The sequence below is a fragment of the Elephantulus edwardii genome, unplaced genomic scaffold (assembly GCF_000299155.1).
Source record: "Elephantulus edwardii isolate Elephantulus edwardi_28Jun2011 unplaced genomic scaffold, EleEdw1.0 scaffold00028, whole genome shotgun sequence".
NCBI classification, from domain to species: domain Eukaryota; kingdom Metazoa; phylum Chordata; class Mammalia; order Macroscelidea; family Macroscelididae; genus Elephantulus; species Elephantulus edwardii.
The window spans coordinates 18,279,900-18,289,776 of NW_006399778.1; the positions used below are offsets into that span (position 1 = coordinate 18,279,900).

At 46.5% G+C, this 9,877-nt stretch overlaps 1 pseudogene; it reads right to left on the reverse strand.

Annotated features, from left to right (window-relative positions):
• LOC102863726 overlaps positions 1-9,555 on the reverse strand; it is a 17,195-nt pseudogene extending 7,640 nt beyond the window's left edge.
• Between the last annotated feature and the right edge of the window lie 322 nt (positions 9,556-9,877).

Consider the following 9,877-nt stretch of genomic DNA (forward strand, 5'->3'; position numbering starts at 1 on the left):
CCCCTCCTCCAGCAGAGCATCTGGTGGATTCAGACTGCGCCTTCAGGATTGCAGCACAGCTTCTTGCCACTAGGCCACCAGAGCTCCCTAGAAGCCACCTAATCTTAATGAGGAGACAGCCTCAGAAAGAGAGTGCCCTATGGGAATCATGTGCTGCCTGGGACTCTTACAGCATCTTTTGTATCCACTTACACATAATTTATATTTTACCTGCTTTTTTAAGTGGTTAAGTGCTCAGATTCTTAGTCTTAACTAGTCTCAAGGGAATTGCCATATGTGTTTTTTTCCTCTTCATCTATTAGGGGAGACTGAACTGGTTTCAGTAGCATTTCCAGACCAAGGCTGGGGGAAAAGCCTAGTGAGACGCTGTAAAAAATCATCGTTCTGTGCTCAGAGCCACTGCCCAGCATGGTGACAGCACAGGACGGGTAGTGTTTCCACCGTTGCCTAGGTTGGTGTGTGTCAGAGGCCAGCTCAGCGGCCAGCAAAGTCTTTTCTTGATGAAAGCTTCGCTGCCTCTCCAAAGTCTCCGTGTTATTTATAGAAACAAAGATGGGTTTTGCTCTCAAGTGCAAGTACTTAGGTTGTATATTCTGGTTAGCTGGGTGCAAAAAGCATTACTGTTTGGGGGCCTTTCCGGTTCTGTTTTCAGGTTGAAATGGCATGAAGGATGAGGGCCTGAACTGCCTAGAATGTTTTCACATCCAGTTTTAGAAGATAGGCCAAGGATTTGAGGACTGGTTTCCCCCATTTTCCTGTAAATTACCCATATTGCTGGCATGAGTTTATATGTGTGTGTGTGTAGTAATAGGAGTGATGATGGTCCACAGTGACTTTATGAAGGAGAAACTTGTGTCAGTGTCTCCATTTTCCAGAAAGGACACCGAGGCACAGACTGCCTGAGGTTCTTCACTAGCTCTGGCTTGATTCCAGGGCAGGGGTTGTTGCAGAAGTGCCGGGGAAAAGGCGTTCAGTAAACCACAGTGTCAGAGGGCCTCATCTGTGTCTGAGGGGAAAAAGGGTAAGAACTGCTGTTCTAGGGGATTTCACAGTTTTGTCCCCCTAAGGAATTTTTGCTCACACAGTTTTCCCCAGTGACACATTCTTGGTGCAAATTACCATAATTTTCCATTTCCCTTATGAGAAATTTTTTCCTGTTGAGCAGTTTTTCAGTCACCAGGTTTTGTTAAAAAGAATAAAATAAAAAAGAAATGCCTTAAAGATTTTTTTTTTTTGTAAATAGAAGCAAAGAACTTTGAGAGCTCTGATTGTGGAAACTTTCTCTTCAGTGTGATTAACGTGTGTGTTCTCCAGCTGGGTTTACAGTTCAGAACAAATAGCCTGGCTTAGCTTTCCCTGGAGAGAGGGCCAAGGTTAAGGACTTTGAGCTACTCCAAGAAGAGGTATTTAAAACTTTCAAAGGACTCTATGATGCTTAATAGAGAGCCACTTCATAGGCTGCTCAGAAAGAGCCATGCACGTGTGTGCTGGACTCTGGCTTCAGTTAAACCTGCCCTGACTGGGGCGGCATTGCCCTGAGAGCCTAAGTCTCAGTGACTTCCTAGTTTGTTCTTCCCCTCTGGTCTCCCCTTTTTCAGGTTATTGGGGTATCGCCCCGCCCCCCGCTGTGGAAATGATGAGGATGGCACAGAATAGGGAAGGGTTCAGGTTGCTTGTTCATAGGGTCTTCATGAATCTAACTCGACTTCAGAGCACCTAGCAACACCACCGCCATAGAGTGACTTTCTAGAAATGTGAATCTCACCGTGTTCTGTCATGTGAACACCCTATAGCTGAGGATCAATGTGGAGGGCCTTTGTGCCTTTCCAGGTGCATCTCAGGCTGCTTTCTCTACCCACTTCTTGTCCAGATGTGCTGCCTCCCCCTGGGCTCCGTCTCACACACTACACTTTTACTTATGCTCTCCTCTGCCTGAATTGCTTCCAATCTCTGTTCACATGGCTTACAAGAAGTGGCTGGGGGCCATGTTCTCTCAGGGACCTTCCTTCATCATCCTGGGTGGCCCTTGGGGCCAGCCTCCAGCCCTTATCACAGGACCCTTTACCCCTGACTGGAGGCTCAGACCTGGTCTTATGCCCTGGGGAGCTACCAACTCCTGCAGCGCCTAACAATTCAGAAGTGATCTGAGGTCATTTGTAGTAAATATGTCCCACTTTATTCTGTCAACCTGCTAAATGGACGCGGAGTGCAGCCGTATTGGACTTGAGTGGGCAACTGTCCCCAGGCTTTCTATCCTGAGTGACCAAGTTCCTCAGTAAGGAAAGGCTGGCCAGCCGAGGCTTATACTCAGAGACCCGCTGCTGTGCTGTGGGCCAGACTGTGGTTCCTTTAGCCCAACAACTCCCTTCCTGAGGCTTTAGCCCTCTGCTGTTGTCTGAGAAGAGCTGGAAGTGTCATGAGAGAGGGAGTTTACCAGGGGTCGTCTAGCTTGGGTTTATTTTGGTTTGCTTTGGCCTTTTGAGTTTTAACGTTTGTGACTCATAGACTTGTGTTAGAGAAGTTTGACCAAATTCTTTTTGACTGAATAGAACTTCTGCTCATGCCATTGGTCCATTCCTGTCTGTTGGATCCCGTGGGTGGTGCAGACAGTTAGCATGATTGGCGGCTACCTGATAGGTTGATGGTTCAGGTCCATCTAGAGAGGCCTTGTAAGATCTGCTTGGGAAAACCTGCCGGTGAACACCCAGAAGAGCCAGTGGGAGTTGCTGTGAGTTAGCTGGAGATACCTGATGGCAACCAGTTACGCTGGTATTCTTTTCTTAACAGTGAGCAATCCAAAACTTAGGTTAGATAACTGGCCAGTGGTCATAAATTCTGAGTCGATTCATCTCTTCTTTCTGTCGGGTGCTCTCCTGCTGCAGTGTTCAGCGTTAGGTTAGATAACTGGCCAGGGGTCATAAATTCTGAGTCGATTCATCTCTTCTTTCTGTCGGGTGCTCTCCTGCTGCAGTGTTCAGGGTTAGGACAACCATTACCATCTGTTTTCTGCTGACCCCAGATCTCTCGTTCCAGTTCTCATTCATCCCTGGAACTCCAGACACTAACTCCTGATGGTTTCATGTCAGGCAGCCATTTTAGCTTTGTCACCCCCTTCATTTCTTTTTAAAATTTGAGTGAATATGTACGCATAATACTTGGATTGTATTCCTTCATATGTGTTTTGTTTCACAACATTAATTACAGCTGATTAAGAGAGCAAACAGTTTCATCCTGGAGATGGTGAAACCAGGCTGTGTCTGTACCTTGGAGTCAAGGATTCTGAAGCTCCGTCTGACATACTTTGGGCATGTTGCAAGGAGGGACCAGTCCTTGAAAGAGGGGTGGTGGAGGGACAGCGTAAGAGAGGAAGACCCTCGATGAGATGGATTGACTCAATAACTGGGGTGAGGAGGGTAGGTGTGTCAGAGACAATAAATTTGGCTCAGGATAGAGCAGGGTTCAGAGCTGTACATACAGTTGCTAGGAGTCTCAGATGACTTTACGGCACATAACAACAACAACAATGTGGTTAATGATATTGTCTCATCAAACCCTTATTATGTATCACCTGCCCCTTCCCATTCTCCTAACTTACCTGTTTATTTATTCATTTACCTTGCCTTCATCACTGTTAACCTCCCAAGACTGATTCTGTGTGCTTATGCCTTTCCTTTGTTTTTTGTATTAGAACTATTATACCATAATTGTCTTTTGTAAAATGACTTATGTCACTCCTCATAATTTGTTCTAGTTTTGTCTGTGGTATGCTGTATTTCACACATTCGTGATAATTTTTTAGTGATGTATAATAACTTCATGGTGTGAAGATACCTCAGTTTCTTTTGTCCTTTGCCTGTTGATAGGCATTTAGATTGGTTCCACCTCTTTTGTAGGCCAAAACCAAATTCTTGATTTCCACCAACTACATCTCCTCCCACACCCTAGTTCCTCCTCTCATTAAATGGCCTTGCACTTGGCCAGATTCTCGGTGTGGTATTTTTAGTGTCATCCTTCACTCCTTTCTCTTTCTCACACGTCATGTCTGTTTGATCAACTAATGATGTTAGCTCCACCAAAATACATCCTACACTATAAATAAATCTCTGACTACTTCTCCCCAGGCCACCAGCATCTCCTGCTCCGCTCTGGCGGTCGTCCAGTTCCTGTGCCCATTCTTGTCCCTTTGCAGTTGCTGCACTGCAGCCAGAGTGTCCCTTTAGGAGTGTTATTTTCTGATCTCAGCTCTCTAGAGATGTGCTGTTGCACTTAGAAGCAGCTCCCAAATCTAAGGTAATCTTAGCTTCTACTTCTACCAGCGGCATCTCTTCTTACCTTCTCATTCACTTAACTTGTAACTCTTCTTCAGCCACATTGACTCCTTTCCTTTCCCAAGGTCAAGTTTGCCTTTGCATTTGGCCTTTGCATTCACTTCCTGTGTGTGGAATGGTCTTGGGGTTTGTAGCTGTATGCTACCTTCTTCTACTCCAATCAGTCTTTGCTTAAATGTCACCTCTTCAGAAGAGATCCTCCTTCACCATATTATAAAATATTGCTTCTCCATCACCATGTGTGCTTTGATTTTTGTAGCATTTAGCATCTGATGTTAATATATATTTGATTTATTTTGTCTTAAGCCCCACTAAACTCCAGAGATTTGAACTGGTTCATTCTGGTTCAACCCTTTGCTGAGAATGTGTATTTCCACCTCTGATATAATGGCTCAGAAGCTACATTTCAACAAGATCCCTAGGCATTTTTAGTTGCATGCCTACGTATATGCATTTTTATGTATATATGAGAATTGCCTAGGGATCTTGCTGAAATGTAGCTTCGGTGCAGTGTATTTAGCATGAAAATGCCCGCATACCTAGGAAAGCAAGCACTCATTTTGTGTTTGTGAAATTAGTCTTGTCTCTTAGCCCTGTTTCTTAAAGTACATATGGACCGGTAGCACCAAGGGGACAGTGCAGTCTTTATGAATGGCTGTAACCTGGTTTCCATGCCCAGGTTGCCCTGAAAAGGGGGTTAGTTGTAGAGCTGGAGTGGAGGGCAGGGTTGGGGGCAGGTGGGTTTCATGCTTGCAAGGTTGACCTGACGTGAACTTCCACTTCCTTGACCTGAATTGGTATGTGCTGAGCTACATACAGGAGCCACCTGTAGTTCCAGAAAAGCAAGAACTCTGAGCACATGATTCTTCTCACACCTCAGGGCCTCCGGACTGGAGGGGGCTACCTTCGATCCAGGCTTGGAGCCAGCACAGCACGTTCTGTGAACTGGGCCTGCTGTTTGGGATCTGAGGCTCCTGTGGGTCATCAGTTGCTTCCTGACCCAGTGACTTCCTTCTGTGTGTCATTGTAGAAGCCGTGCCTCCGCTTCGATGGTTGCTAATCATCTGTGCATATGACAGGTTCTCATTTGCCTCGAAGATGGAGCTGGGTGCTGTGCACTGTGTAGAGCTCTGGGCAGGCAGTTGAGCTTTCCCCGGTAGGGAGTGACATTAGCTGTAATGAAACAGTTCGTTGTTCAATACAAAGTGCTTTCCTGACAGAAAATTGCTCTGAATGTGTCTTGCTCAGTGACCTCTCCCCACCCTGCCTTTCTTCATGCTTATTTGGTCCTGGATTTTTCCAGAGTGCCTTTAGAAGGAATAGTGGGTTACAACCACAACTTCTTACCAAGGTCAAGTCACCACATAGTTACTGCGTGCACTCGTGTAAAAGATTACATAGAAACCATCCAAATAAGTTTATGTGTTTTCCTGGTAACAGTAATAGTGTGCTGGGTGCTTATGACGTACCTGGCCCTGGGCGGGCTCTTTATTTAATCCTCTAGTAGATTTGGGAGCTTTGTTGGCACAGTGGTTAAGCACTCAGCTACTAACTGAAAGGTTCTTGGTTTGAGCCCACCAGCAGCACCATGAGAGAAAAAGCTTCTGTCTTTCATAGAAATTATAACAACAACAAAGCTACAAAGCTCAGCTCCACTCTTTAACTAGCCCAGGGTTAACATTTGGTGGCTGCTAACAACAGCAGATCTGGAAAGTGTTCTTTATCAGCCTCATTTCGCTAATGAAGAAGCTTTGCAGAAGTCACTTGCAAGTAATGAGCAGAGCCAGCATTCAAGGCCTGGTTAGCCTTGCCTCTGAGATTTTGTTTCCTCCTGGATGCTGCCCTGCTTCTTGAAATAACAGGGTAGATAAAGCTTGTTAGCCATGCTCTGAGTCCTTGGGTGATGACAGTGGACCAGGCTTGGCCTTGTTCCTTGACATGTTCGAGAGGCTCTTTAATGGGGGCACCTGAGATTCAGGTTTGGTTGAATTGAGGAGATTTCATGAGCCAAGCAGAAACCTTTCTTAAATCGACAATCTGCCTGCTGACATTTAGGGGCTTGATACCAAATAAAAAGGGTTGTTTCCTGCAGCCCATCCTCTGAAATCCCACTCTGCAACTTGCTGTAACCTTGCTGTCATGCCACTTGTCCGGGGGCCCTGGCAGGGCAGCCCGGTGAGAACATGATTGGAAATGAGCTCCTTTGCTCACAGGTTCTGTGCTGCACCTGCATTGAATCTGGCATCTGTGCCTCGGTTTTCTTATTAAAATTTATGTTACATTTTCAAATATGTCTTCCCTGTAAAGTATATGAAATATACACATGTAGCTTAAATAATAAGCCAGGTGGACCCAAGTGAAGAAATAGCAGTGAGGATTACCTCTGAAGTATCTCTGAAGTCCCTGCTTATCCTTTCCTTCATCCCCAGAGAACCATACCCTGATTGTTTTTCTTGTTGACTACTTTTTCTTCATAGTTTTACCACCTGTTATGAATCATTTATGAGGCATAATGATGTCAGTTTGAGGAGTAAGGTGTGTCTGATTCAGGCCATAGTCTTTCCGATCACTTGGCCATGCATCTGAGAGCTGGGTAATGAATAAGGATGACAGAAAAGAATTGATACCTTTGAGCAGTGGTGTTGGAGAAGAACACTGAGCATTCCATGGAGGGCCAAGAGAATGAACAGATAGATCTTGGAGATGGAGTTCTCTTTAGAGGCAAGACAGATGAGGCTTTGCCTCACATACTTTGGGCATGTTGCTAGGAGGGGCCATTCCTTGGAGAAGGACATGATGCTGGGAAGGGTGGAGGGTCTGCGAAGGAGAAGACCCTCAACCAGGTAGATTGACACCATGACTGCTACAAATTGGCTCTTGTGTGTCAGGAAGTATGAGGATGGTGCAGAATAAAACAGGGTTCAGATCTTTTTTCATAGGGTCACTGTGAGTCATACTTGACTCAACAGTACCTAACAACATATGGCTGAAATCATCCGTCCTTTTTCCTCCTCCACTTTATGATGGATGGAGAGTTCTTTTGCCCTATATCATGCTGGTTGAGGTCATTCACAGAGCAGCATTCCACTAGCTGGACTGGGTTGTCAGAGAGGGCCTCTCTCTCATACCAGAAGCCTTTGGGGAGCCTGAGTGCTGACAGCTGGGGTCTTGATTTTTTGGATGGCCCCATATGTTGGCTTCTTATCTCCCTGTGTTCCCTCCAGGCTTCTCCATACGTTCCAGTAAGGGAGTTCAGACTTCCCTAAAGGATATTGGCTGGATTCCAAGGGTGCAAGTGCAGAATCTTCAAGAATCTCTTCTGGGTGAAGCCTGGAAGTAGTGCACAATCACCACAGAAGCCCTAGGTCCCTGTGGAAGGAACCCTCCACCTGCTGACGGTCAGGCGGTGGAGTGGCCCTTACAGAGGCAGGGGTGAGACTGTTCGCCTTCATTTGTGAGCATGTCTCCGTGTGTGTGAGCCATGTGTTCAGTTGTGTTTATTCACAGGCATTCTGGTTTTCACTCACTGTCCTTGAGGGGGTTCCAACTCCTAGTAGCCCTAGTTTCTAAGGCTGTACATCTTTATGGAAGCCAAGTTTAATACTTTTCTCTGGTGGAGCAGCTGATGGGTTTAATATACTGTAGGTCTCAATATACTGTAGGTCTTGGGCTTCTATTCTGCAAATAGCCCCCTCTCCCCACCCCTGGCCTCTTTCATAAACAGATGAATTGCAGGTGAGACAGGCCAGGGTGTGTGTTATTACAAGAACATGCCAGCTCTGTCCTACTTGAGGTCTAACCCATAGTCAGATGTCAGAGTTGAGCAGCTGGAGCTTGTCGTGAGGGGGTGCTGGTCACAGCCCAGAGTTCCTATCAGAAAATAAGATCAGTCTCTGAGTGGACTGCTAGTCCCTGGGCAAGTTACATGCCCTTTCCAGGCTTTGTTGTTTTTAAATTGGTGTGTTTTTTTTTTCATTGTTGCACATTTTCTTCCCCAGCCCATCTCACAGTGCACCCCTTGTTCCAGACTGTTGTCATACATATATACACCTAATATATTCCTTTCAGACATTTCTTCATCTGTTCTAATGCAGTATTTTTCTTTTATTTTATTATCCGTTCTTTTCCTATTATCTCCCCAACCTCCCCTTATGTTAGTCTTATTTTAGAACAGCAGTGTTATGCAGTATTTGTCCTCTTGTGATTGAGATATTTCACTCAGTATAATGTTCTGCTTGGAAGCAGGAGTGGCATCCACTTCTGAAATAGCTTGCCTTGAACTTGGAGAAACCATGAAAGTTACACAAGGGTTCAGGTCTTTCATTCATAGCGTCACTATGAGTTGTCTACAACTCAGTGGCACTTAACAACAACAATCATGTCCTCCAGGCTCCCTATGTATGTTGTGTAATGTTCTACAAGTTTATTGGTTTTCAGTGCAATGTAATATTCCATTTTGTGAGTGTACCATTGTTTTTCTATCCATTCATTTGTTGATGGGCACTTGGGTTGCTTTCATCTCTTTGCTATTGTGCAGATAACAAATGCTGGATGAAATGAAGGGGATCTACACACTGTGAGGAGTGAAAAGCACCCTGGGGCAGGAGTAGGGCGGCAAGAGCCGCACCCTGGGGCAGGAGTAGGGCGGCAAGAGCCGCCTGTATCTGGTGGGAACAGTGTACTTTGCTGACATTTTTGAAGATTGCTTGCATGTCTGGTGTAATGACGCACAGACTGTTGATCGCTCACACCCTTTACTACATACTCTGCTGCAGGCCATGCCACCTCCCTGTCCCTGGTGCCCAGGTGTCTTAGTGTGGCCCTGCCCTCACTTCCTTTCCCATATGCTTCTAAGTATGACCTGATCCAGACTAGGGACCCTGGTGCTGTGGAGTGGACAGAGAGGAGACCACAGGAGGGAAGCAGTGATCATCCCGAGAGCATCTCTCACGGGCTTGGTGGGGAACCGCCTGGCTGTAGTTGCAGTCAGAAAAGGCTGGTGCAGATGCTCACACCATGGGCTGCAGGAAGTGAAAAAGTGATGCAGGCTGCTTGCTTGCAGCCTCTGGTTGAGAGGGAAGTGTGAAAACAGACACCAGGCACCCTCAGCTTCAGCTGCCCGTGGGGCTTGAGCCCTGTGGTTGTAGACGTCCCAGCTGCAGCGTGACACCACCTTGTGGACCGGTGTCCGAGTGACACTGTTGAGCAGGTGGGCTGTGCTGGTCATGAGGCTGTGCCTGTAGGCCTGTATGCAGGCTCCTCTGACCCGGAGCGCGGCTGCCTTTTCTTTCCATGGCTCCTCTTGCCTCTTTCTCTTCTTTGGCGCCTTCCCTGATGCTTTTATCCTGACTCCTGTTTTGTTTGCTCCTTTTCTTCCCCTTTTTTGGGTCAGAGCAGATACTCATGACAGCTCTGGAGACCACCGCTTGGGCGTGGTGGGTGCTCTGGCTCTCTCCCCCTGGCACCCACTTGAAGAGGAGCCCAGTTCTGGGCAGGCTGAGTCCAGGCTGTGTTGCAGTCTTGCATCAGAAGAGTGTGGCTCACACTGG